The following is an 11,390-nucleotide window of genomic DNA, read 5'->3' on the forward strand; positions in this document are numbered from 1 at the left end:
TTAATTTTTTTCTTCACATTTTACAATGTTTCTCTAATACTTAGCTATTTATTTGCATGGTAGGTCATTAAATATGGATATGTTGGTCATCAGTTAAACAAGCACAGTGTTAATGTGCAGACTTTGTCTTTGGATTATTGAGGATCTTGTATTGTGATATTAATAAACTAACAACAATTCTACATAGAAATTAAAAATATGACACTGAATATGAACCAAACTACCTCCATTTCAAGTTTATTCTACATCATTTAACACAAACATGATACAATACAATCAAGCAGTTATCTTCACGAAGGCACATAATCAATATACAGTATTAGTTTTATTACAAATATTTTCTAACGTCCCGAAAACACAGATTTCAGTTATAGTGAAACAGCCAAGCAACTTAATAATCAAGTATGTATAATTGACTACTACCCTCTCAGACTTCACCATCATTCCCTCCACCATTGAAGTGCACATATGACTCATTTGTTTACACTTTGTTTATACTTAATTTGCTTATACATATTTGTTGATTGAACAATCTGTTTTGTAACATATCATTTTGTGGTTTTCATATACATATTTTTGCTGCTGTTGTGGTTTTCATATAAATCCTCTGGTTTCCAACGTCACCTGCACTGTATGTCTTTCACTAGTTGTTTTGTGTGTGAATAACTAAACTGTATATGCTTATCATTGAATAGGTGTCAGTATCCTCACAGATGAGTCATCATAATAAAACCCAAACGCTGTGTGAGTGTGGTCAGAACTCTGTGGAGGAGGGTCATTGTGTCAGAGACACTAAAAGGACAGAGTTCCTGCCCTGTGGTCCATGTACACTCCTACTCTGGAGGGGCAGGGGACAGGGATATCCGTCATGTTTTGATTGTGCCAGAAAGTGTGAATGGGTGGGTTGCAGTTCAAACACCAGAACTGATCATTCCATCGAAAATAACTCTCATATTCCTCTCTATCCCTGCTGATGCTTTTGTATGAGACAGCTACTTCAACTCTCTCCCTGCTCCACTCTACTTCCCAGTAGCAGGCTCCAGACATACCCTTTCTACACAACACCAGTCAATGTTGATAAATCTGTCTGGATGGTAAGGATAGGACTGAGACTCTTCTACATATCCCCTTTCTGTTCCCCTCAGACAGCCAGAGGTACTCATTGGCTGGGTCTGGATCCAAAGTGAGCCAGCGGGAGTCTGAGAAAAACATATAAAAATGTTTTATGAAATGCCGTTAGGTGTGTGGGTTTGTGTTTCTGTGATTGCTAGTAAATGGTCATGAGTATGCATACTTCTGGGGTATATACACTGTACTGTATGTATATTTCGTAGTAGAATTAGAAAAAAATTGCTTACATTTCAAGAACTCTCTGGTATTGGGATCAGTAAGTGGAACAATGTAAACCTTTTTCACTAATGAAGAAAAATTATTATTAATGGTCATTGTCCACAATTATCACTTGGTAACATGGTGTATATTCTTGTAAAAATATTCAATTTCCCAGATATATTTCTGTCAATATGTGTTCATCATTACCTGCTCCAGATATCTTCACCATGTTCTTTTTCATCAAGTTTAGTAGTGGCTTTTTCAGGTCAGAGACACATTTCTTCATCATAAATCATAAGATTTGTGTGAGTTGACAGAGATGCTGGGTAAGGCTTCAGATCCAGGAAGGACACAGAGAGACTGGAAACTACTGAGAGATAAATAAATGAAAGAAAAAGACTGAGAAGCAAAGGCATTTACAATCTAAAACTTTTTGAGATCAGGGAAAATTAGACAGGTGTCCCATAAAATGACAACAATTCCACATGGTCTTTCAGAGGACAAGATGGAGCAAACACCATATTGCCTTACCTATCCAATCCTCTCTGATCTACACACGCGCCTATGTATGGGATGATTTGGTATTCAGGGATCATGTGAGACTGCTCAGGCCTGTAAAGAACCAGTGATGTAACCTAGGTTGTCACCTGGAGGAAATGGATGTGGACCTCTGTGTGAGAGAGCTGCTTTATATCAGCATCTTTCCTCCTCAGCTCAGCCACCTCCTGCTCCAGTTGCTCCAGGAGTCCTTCAGCCCAACTCACTTCAGCCTTCTCCTGGGCTCTGTTCGGCTCCTTCACCTGAGTGCCTTGTTTTAATAGAGTGGATCAGCTCAGTAAAGATCCTCTCACTGTCCTCCACTGCTGCCTGTGCAGAGTCCTGTTAGGACACACAGAGAGCAGGGGGGGTCCATTTGAACAGCCCATTCACTCAGCTCTCACCAGGATCCTAGACAGCCTGTAATATATACAGTACCAGTCAAAAGTTTGGAAACACCTACTCATTCAAGGGTTTTTCCTTATTTGTACTTTTTTCTACATTGTAGAATAATAGTGAAGACATCAAAACTATGAAATAACACATATGGAATCATGTAGTAACCAAAAAAAGTGTTAAACAAATCAAAATATATTTTATATTTGAGATTATTCAAAGTAGCCACCCATTGCCTTGATGACAGTAGGTGTGTCCAACCTTTTGACTGGTACTGTACTTATGGTATAACACTCACCTTTAGATATTCCACAGCCTGTCTCAGCTCCTGTATCTCCTCCTCTCTTTCCTGGATTATCTGGTTGAATTTCTGATGATTCTTCCCAATGTGTTTGTGCAGAGAAATACATCATACCACATTGAAACAAATGTACTGTCTAATACATCAAACAGCCCTATGTGAACTTAATGAGAGACCATGTATACATATAGTTTAGGCTGAAATTAAATAGTGTGGGGTGGCATGCTATCTGTTTAGATGATGTATACAGCTAGAAGATAGACACATTTTTGTAAATAGCCTGTGTGAGATCTTACAGTGGGGTTCCTATCCAGTTTCTCTATCCTTTCTGGTGCAGCTGAACCAGCATCATGGCCTTTATGTTCATCCATCGTACACAGGTACAGCAGTACATCTCTAGCAGTTTGTCATGATGAGATTATATTTTCTCCTGTAGTTGTGTCAATGCTTTGACCAGTTTGTGCTTCTTAAAGGCAGGTGATTTATTGTGAGTTTGAGATGAGTCTCACAGTAAGAGGCCAGACACACCAGACAGGACTTGACTGCTTTGAGTTCTCCCAGTGCAGACGTCACACTCTACATTTCCAGGTCCAGTTTAACAGCGAGCTGGAGGAGCAGCTCAGGGTCCTGTTTTCTTTAGTTTTCCACCAATTCAGCCAGAAGAGTGTTTTTCTTCAGAACAGGCCTGGGAATGAAGCTTTCCTTACACATGGGATAGCTGTAGACAGCCATCGGGTCATCCTGATCCCATCAGCCCTGAATACGGGTGGGTATCATTTGTGGAACGTTAAAACAGGAATCTGTTCCAAAAACTTCGTAAAGTACACGGTTGCCAACAAATGCCTACAAAGTAACATTATCAATTCACCTAACGTTAGCGAAATAGCTGCCATATAGGCAAACTCACCACGTAACGTATTCTTAATGTTTGTCAATAGGCTACCAGAGTGAGGACAGACATTTTTTCGGAATAATCATGGCGAGTGAAAAACGTAATGAATTAGTATACTACCTAATAGGTATCATATTCTGCAGCAATACTGCCGCAACTTTGTATGCGTTATTTGTAGGCAACCTTGCTATTTACGAAGTTTTTGGAACAGATTCCTGTTGAAACGTTCAACAAATTATACCCACCCAACAGCTGAACTGAACCCGATATTTTAAAAAGACCTACCTAAAACGTATAGTTATTTAGTGCACCACCGATTAAAACCTGTTTCTAACAAGTTTCCAGTTTTAATAAGGATTTTTTTTTAAATCACTACACTAACGGACAGTGTGTGTAGTAGAAGTAACAAAGACCATCATATACGTTTCCTTCTTTTCCTGTTGCTTCCTGGTTCTGTCCGTGATGATAGGTACCAGGTCTGCCCAGAAGAGGGTGCAAGTGGTCTGTCGCTGGACTGAGAATAGAGATGCCGAAATCTCACAACAAATCACTGTCTCATTTTTGTTAGACTCATAGTAGGATACTTCATACATAATATCCTACTAAATATCCTACTAAAAAATGTAAAACTAAGAGCAGATGTAGCCCTTGCTTCACTCCAGACCTGACTGCCCTCGACCAGCACAAAAACATCCTGTGGCGGACTGCAATACAATAGAATTATCCCCACGATATGCAACTGTTCAGGGAAGTCAGGAACTAATACACGCAGTCAGTCAAGAAAGAAAAGGCTAGCTTTTTCAAACAGAAATTTGCATCCTGTAGCTCTAACTCAAAAGAGTTCTGGGACACTGTAAAGTTCATGGAGAACAAGAGCACCTTCTCCCAGCTGCCCACTGCACTGAGGCTAGGTAACACTGTCACCAGTGATAAATCTATGATAATCGAGAATTTCAATAAGCATTTTTCTACAGCTGGCCATGCTTTCTTCCTGGCTACCCCATCCCCGGCCAACAGCTCCGCACCCCCCGCAGCTACTTGCCCAAGCCTCCCCAGCTTCTCCTTCACCCAAATCCAGATAGTGGAGGTTCTGAAAGAGCTGCAAAACCTGGACCCGTACAAATCAGCTGGGCTAGACAATCTGGACCCTTTCTTTCTAAAATTATCCGCCACCATTGTTGCAACCCATATTACCAGTCTGCTCAACCCCTCTTTCGTATCGTCCGAGATCCCCAAAGGGGGTGACACTCTAGACCCAAACTGTCACTGACCATTTCGAATCCCACCATACCTTCTCCGCTGTGCAATCCGGTTTTACGGCTGGTCACGGGTGCACCTCAGCCACGCTCAAGGTCCTAAACGATATCATAACCGCCATCGATAAAAGACAGTACTGTGCAGCCGTCTTCACCTGGCCAAGGCTTTCGACTGTCAATCACCGTATTCTTATCGGCAGACTCAACAGCCTTGATTTCTCAAATGACTGCCTCGCATGGTTCACCAACTACTTATCAGACAGAGTTCAATGTGTCAAATCGGAGGGCCAGTTGTCCGGACCTCTGGCAGTCTCTATGGGGGTACCACAGGGTTCAATTCTCGGGCCGACTCTTTCCTCTGTATATATCAACAATGTCGCTCTTGGATCAGGGTGATTCCCTGATCCACCTCTATGCAGACGACACCATTCTGTATACATCTGGCCCTTCTTTGGACACGGTGTTAACAAACCTCCAAACGAGCTTCAATGCCATACAACACTCCTTCCGTGGCCTCCAACTGCTCTTAAATACTAGTAAAACGAAATGCATGCTTTCCCACCGTTCGTTGCCCGCACCCGCCTGCCCGACTAGCATCACTAATCTCTTGAATTCGCATTAGTTGACAACTCAACCAAATGTAAATCAAAACTACAAAACTACACATGGAATAAACAAGCGCACAGTCAATAACACAATAGAAAAAAAGAAAGTCTATATACAGTGTGTGCAAATGGCGTGAGGAGGTAAGGCAATAAATAGGCCATAGTAGCAAGTAATTATAATTTAGCAAATTAATGATAGATGTGCAGATGATGATGTGCAAGTAGAGATAATAGTTGACCAAATATAAACTCAACAAAACATTTCACTATGTCATTGGATTTAGGTTAAAAGTTAGGTGAAAAAAATACTAAACTCCCTTATGTTGATGACTTTTTGCAGATCCAATACATTTTCCACATTGGTTTATTTTGTTGAAAGGACATGTAAACAACATTGATTCAACCAATTTTTGCGCAATTTTTTTTATCTAAGATGTTTTGTTTGACTTAGTATAATTAGGGGTTCACAGCCATGGTTTGCATTCTGTATTCTTTTTATAAGCAGTCCCACATAAACACTCATATCTGCTGCCTAATTTGACATAGAGACTTGAAACTATGTATGTACTGTAGGTGTCTTTCCTAATGCTGAACAAATGTGCATCAAGGATCCATAAGGTCTGTCAGGCTAGATTTTCCACCATCATGGACATTTTTTTAACCTTACAAGCCAGCCGCACCAATGTGTCGGAGTAAACACTGTGCACCTGGCGACCTGGTTAGCGCGCACTGTGCCCGGCCCGCAACAGGAGTCGCTAGTGCGCGATGAGACAAGGATATCCCTACCGGCCAAACCCTCCCTAACCCGGTCGCACCCGGGAGGCCCTGAACTATGCAGTTTTAAGAAAAAATAAGTGTTAAGTAAAGAATAGATAAGTAAAAAAATTTTTTTTTAAAATGTAACAAGTAATTAAAGAGCAGCAGTAAAATAACAAGGGGGTTACCTGTCCAGAGTCAATATGCATGAGCACCGGTTAATCGAGGTAATATAGGTAATATCTACATGTAGGTAGAGTTAAAGTGACTACGCATAGATAATAAACAGAGGATAGCAGCAGCGTAAAATAGGTGGTGCAATGCAAATAGTCTGGGTGGCCATTTGATTAGCTGTTCAGGAGTCTTATGGCTTGGGAGTATAAGCTGTTAAGAAGCCTTTTACAGCTGCACCATCAAGAGCATCCTGACTGGTTGCATCACTGCCTGGTATGACAACTGGTTGGGCTCCGACTGCAAGGCACTACAGAGGGTAGTGCGTACTGCCCAGTACATCACTGGGGCCAAGCTCCCTGCCATCCAGGACCTCTATACCAGGCGGTGTCAGAGGAAGGCACTAAAAATTGTCAAAGACTCCAGCCAACCTAGTCATAGACTATTCTCTTTGCTACCTCACAGCGAGTGGTACCGGAGCGCCAAGTCTAGGTCCAAGAAGCTTCTAAACATCTTCTATCCCCAAGCCATAAGACTCCTGATCAGCTAATCGAATGGCTACCCAGACTATTTGCATTGTCGTCCCCCCCCCCCCCCCTATTTTACGCCACTGATACTCTCTGTTATTATCTTTGCATAGTCACTTTAATAACTATACCTACATGTAGATATTACCTCAATTACCTCAACTAACCGATGGCCCGCACATTGACTCTGTACCGGTACCCCCTGTATATAACCTCGCTATTGTTATTTTACTGCTGCTCTTTAATTATGTGTTACTTTTATTTCTTATTTTTGCTAGTTTTTTTTCATAACTGCATTGTTGGTTAAGGGCTTGTAAGTAAGCATTTCACTGTTATATTCGGCTCATGTGACAAATGCAATTTTATTTGATTTGATTCCAGTCTGTGTTAATAAAACAGTCCTGTAACTTAGTATCTGCTTCATCTAGTTTTTGCTTGTAAGCAGGAATCAGGAGGATAGAATTATGGTCAGATTTGCCAAATGGAGGGAGATCTTTGTACGTGTCTCTGTGTGTGGAGTAAAGGTGGTCTAGAGTTTTCTTCCCTCTGATTGCACATTTAACATGCTGGCAGAAATGAGGTAAAATGGATTTAAGTTTCACTGCATTAAAGTCTCCGACCACTAGGAGCGCCACCTCTGGATGAGCGTTTTCCTGTTTACTTATGGCTGTATACAGCTCATTGAGTGCTGTCTTAGTGCCAGCCTCGGTTTGTGGTGATAAATAGACAGCTACAAAGAATATAGATGAAAACTCTCTTGGTAAATAGTGTGGTCAACAGCTTATCACGAGATACTCTAGCTCAGGCGAGCAATACTTCCAAACTTCCTTAGATTTCGTGTACCAGCTGTTTTTACAAATATACATAGACCGCCACCCCTTGTCTTACCAGAGGCCGCTGTTCCATCCTACCGAAAAAGGTAAAAACCCATCTAGCTGTATGTTATTCATGTCGTCGTTCAGCCACGACTCTGTGAAACATAAGCTATTATAGTTTTTAATGTCCCGTTGGTAGGATATACGTGCTCGTAGCTCGTCTATTCATATTATCCCTTTTATTATTGGCTAATAGGACCGATGGTAAAGGCAGATTATCCACTCAACAATAGAAATTGGTTAGGGGACCATAAAACGGCAACCATCTCCTCCAGAGCCATTATTATATCATACCATAACACTTTTAACTTAGTTTGAGAAAAGTCAAGGGATTGGTTAAGAGATGGCTGAGTCATCGATAAATCAGGAAATCAGATTTTACGTGTCAATTTAAGCCAATGTAAATACACAGTGGCCTATCAACTTGTCATCGCTATCATGGATGTCCCTAAAATGAACTACACTGAATTTGGTATTGATTTCTCAAAAAACAAGGCAACTATTAACAACTTATTCTTTGCACATGTAACACTAATGCTCAAAATCATCTTCCCGTCAGGAAACATACGTCAGATTCCCTCCAGATGTTGTATTTAGACTCATGATTGCACATAAAGGAAGGTAGTTCCTACATGATAGAGTGCTTTCTTTGTTAACCAACTGATCTTGAGTCCTTTTTGTCTTTGTGTGAAACCTGTTCATTGCTGCTCGCAGCTCTATTATTTAATGGGTTTCTGCATTGGGTTAGCTTCTGAATGTGGTCCATCCATTATGTTTTCTTCCAGATATTATCAGCAGGCAGACCTACACATTTGCCTTTACTGGCCTCTATAGGCCTATAGCCTTTATATATCCACAGTTGTAACGTTATACATTTTGCCATTAGCATGTGTAGCCTGGATTTATCTGGGTTTATATTTCTCTGCTATTATTTACTTTTTCATATGCATGTTTATAATACAGATTTGTCACTGATCGTATGGAATGCGTTGGTTAGTCGTGACAAAAAATTCATACAACTGCCTGGTTCCTATTGAACCCTCTGTGGATCCTTAGCATTCAGCATTTAGCGGGTGGTTCAGAAGCTGACCACTCAGAACGGTTCCAGCTAGCTTTTATTTAAACATTTTTTTTTTTACAGTCAGTGAACATGAAGTATGTGTGTGCATGCGTGTTTGCACTTTACTCACATTCTCTCTGGTCTTTTGCTCAGAAGGGCGAACAGTTGGAACTTTAGCCACAGACACCCATCATCAGTTGGCTACAACAACTTTTAGGAGGGCAACATCACTGGGTGATGGTAATTTAGCCATCAAATAGCACAAATTATTTAATATCTAGCAAAAACTAATTTACAAAAATAAGACTTTAGCGCTTTCCCACAGACATCCTGTCCATTTCTTCCTTGCAGATGGCTTGCAGTCACTCTTTCAGTTCAGAGTCAAATTTCCTTGCATGCTAAAATGAGACAATACATTTTTTAACTGAACCTTTATTTAACTAGGCAAGTCAGTGAAGAACACATTTTTATTTACAATGACAGCCTACCCAGGTCAACCTGGACGACACTGGGCCAATTGTGCGCCGCCCTATGGGACTCGCAATCACGGCCAGTTGTGATGAAGCCTGGATTTGAACCAGGGACTGTAGTGATGCCTTTTGCACTGGGATGCAGTGCCTTAGATCGCTGAACCACTCGGGAACTTAATGATTGTGGGTATAGCCTCAGATATAGGAGGGACACAGAGGGACTGGAAACTCTACGATATTGACAAAGACAAAGGTTGTGTTTTGAAGTACATTTCACTGAGAAAGAAGTCTAGAGATAGTCACTGGAAAGTCATTTGTGAGGGACATCTAGGATAGAGAAGTCACCTGAAGGAAATAGATGTGATCTGTGTGTGAAAGCTGCTCCAGCTCAGCATCTCTCTTCCTTAGCTCAGCCACCTCCGGCTCCAGTTGCTTCAGTCACATTTTAGCCTGTCTCACATCAGCCTTCTTCTGGGTTCTGATCAGCTCCTTCATCTCGGAGCGCCTTCCATTAATGGAGCGAATCAGCTCAGTAAAGGTCCTCTCACTGTCTTCCAATTACGCCTGTGCAGAGCATTTTTACGACCCAGAGAGGATGGGGTCGATTTCAACCACCCTATTCACTCAGCTCTCGCCAGGACCTCAGACAGCCTGACTGTAATTTCACTATATATGGACCTAACATTCACCTTCAGAGAGACCACAGCCTGTCTCAGCTTCTGCATTTCCTTCTCTCTATCCTGGGTTTTCAGCTCAGATTTCTGCTGATTCTCCTCCAACTGCTTCTGCAAAGAAATGTATCATACCCATAGGATGATTCAATTGCTATCAGACAGGCTGCTGTGCATCTGACAAGGTAGTATCTGAATGTTGTCACTGTTTCATCTTGCTCCATCTCCTCCCATTGCCTTGCCATTGGAGTTTCTTCTTTATGTGAGAAATCTGGCTTTTTTTGTACAATTGGTGATATTACTGAACAGACAGAAAACACTCCATTCTCAGCTCAAATGGGTTGGGCTTTACACTGATTGGATGACCTCTTTTCAAATTGAACCTATCATTCTCTGTTTTATATGTAAACCTAATAATAATAATGTAAATGTAATATTAACCAGATGGAACATGAGGTAGCAAAAAGTTAGCAACAGGTTGCGTAAACAAAACATTTACGTGTGAGTCTCTCTACTCTTCGTATTACACTATTCTCAGTCACTGGTCTCGATGCTAGAGTAAAATAGATGAACAAATGTTTATATGTAGATGTATGATATTTAACTGTTCCAATCCTTACCCGTTTCTCAGTCCTTTCAGCTACAACTGAGACCGTATCATGGCCTTTATGTTCATCCATCACACACAGCAGACAGATACACTGCCGATCGGTACAGCAGTAAACCTCCAGCAGTTTATTGTGATGAGAGCAGATCTTCTGTAGTTGTCCAGTAGCTTCATGTTTTTTTCCCGGGTTGAGGTCATTATGAAGTTTCAGGTGAGACTCACAGTAAGAGGCTGGACACAGCAGGCAGGACTTGACAGCTATGAGTTTTCTCCCAGTGCAGATGTCACCCCACACCTAAAGGTCCATCTTATCAGAGATTAGGAGGAGCAGGTTGGAGTCCTGTCTTCAGTTTCTCCACTAATTCAGTAGAGGATTTTTCCTCAGAACAAGTCTTGGGGTGAATCTTTCCATGCACAAGGGACAGCTGTAGTTACCTTTCAGATCATCCTGATCCCAGCAGTCCTTAATACAGCCCATACAGTAACTGTGTCCACAGGCAGTAGTCACTGGATCCTTCAGTAGGTCCAGACAGATTGAACAGGTAATCAAATCCTTATCTTCTAAAATTGTTTCTGCCATGGTGATACACAGACTAACAGACTAAGCAGCAGAGTCTCAGAAATACGTTTAGTTTCCCTGTTTGTTCTGAGCAGTAGGAGTGGCTTCCACTGAACTTGAAACTTGGCTTTCTGCCTGGTTCTGTGTGAACTGAGATATAAGACCGTGTCTGGCTAGCAGAAGGCACATGTGGTCCATCACAACCAGAGAAAAACGGTTTATTGATACTGAAACATTTCAATTTTTATGAGTCGTATGTACGGGATACACATGAAATGCTTACTTGCAGGTTCCTTCTCAACAATGCAACAACAATTAGAAATAAAAAAGGCTAAGAATACGAACAAAGTAAATGGCTCGGTAGAATAGAATAAA

The 11,390-nt window shown here is 41.3% G+C and overlaps 1 long non-coding RNA gene and 1 pseudogene across 2 annotated transcripts; both read right to left on the reverse strand.

Annotated features, from left to right (window-relative positions):
- Window positions 1-222: 222 nt before the first annotated feature.
- On the reverse strand, window positions 223-3,944 carry LOC110496772. Of its 2 annotated transcripts, XR_005037972.1 has the most exons (5): window positions 2,564-3,944; window positions 1,980-2,211; window positions 1,540-1,702; window positions 1,359-1,415; window positions 223-1,199 (listed from the first exon to the last, which is right to left on the reverse strand). It is a non-coding gene; the product is annotated as an uncharacterized LOC110496772 (long non-coding RNA). The 2 variants fall into 2 exon arrangements; XR_002469610.2 differs by having other exon boundaries at window positions 1,540-2,211.
- Window positions 3,945-9,214: 5,270 nt separating this feature from the next.
- LOC110502034 lies at window positions 9,215-11,105 on the reverse strand (annotated as a pseudogene).
- Window positions 11,106-11,390: the final 285 nt, after the last annotated feature.

This window comes from Oncorhynchus mykiss, chromosome 2 (genome assembly GCF_013265735.2).
Source record: "Oncorhynchus mykiss isolate Arlee chromosome 2, USDA_OmykA_1.1, whole genome shotgun sequence".
NCBI classification, from domain to species: domain Eukaryota; kingdom Metazoa; phylum Chordata; class Actinopteri; order Salmoniformes; family Salmonidae; genus Oncorhynchus; species Oncorhynchus mykiss.